This window comes from Corvus brachyrhynchos, unplaced genomic scaffold (genome assembly GCF_000691975.1).
Source record: "Corvus brachyrhynchos isolate BGI_N302 unplaced genomic scaffold, ASM69197v1 scaffold85, whole genome shotgun sequence".
In the NCBI taxonomy this organism is placed as follows: Eukaryota; Metazoa; Chordata; class Aves; order Passeriformes; family Corvidae; genus Corvus; species Corvus brachyrhynchos.
In genome coordinates this window covers 985019-985335 of record NW_008238634.1, presented here as the reverse complement: position 1 = coordinate 985335, position 317 = coordinate 985019, and positions in this window count along the sequence as shown.

The window sequence follows — 317 nt, the reverse complement described above, 5'->3', positions numbered from 1 at the left end:
CGGGGGCGTGGCTTCACGGGAGCGTCGCGGTGCCGTGGCAACGGGGGTGGGGCCTGCAGGGAGCGTCTCTGTTGTCATGGCAACGGGGCGGGGCTTAAAGTGAGCGTCTCAGTGCCACGGCAACGGGGGAGAGGCTTAAGGAGAGCGTCCTATTGCCATGGCAACGGGGTGGGATATGGACAGTGGGATACGGACACCTGGATGGGATATGGACATTGGGAACGGGATATGGACACTGGAGATGGGATATGGACACTGGGGTGGGATATGGACACTGGGATGGGATATGGACACTGGGGTGGGATATGGACACTGGG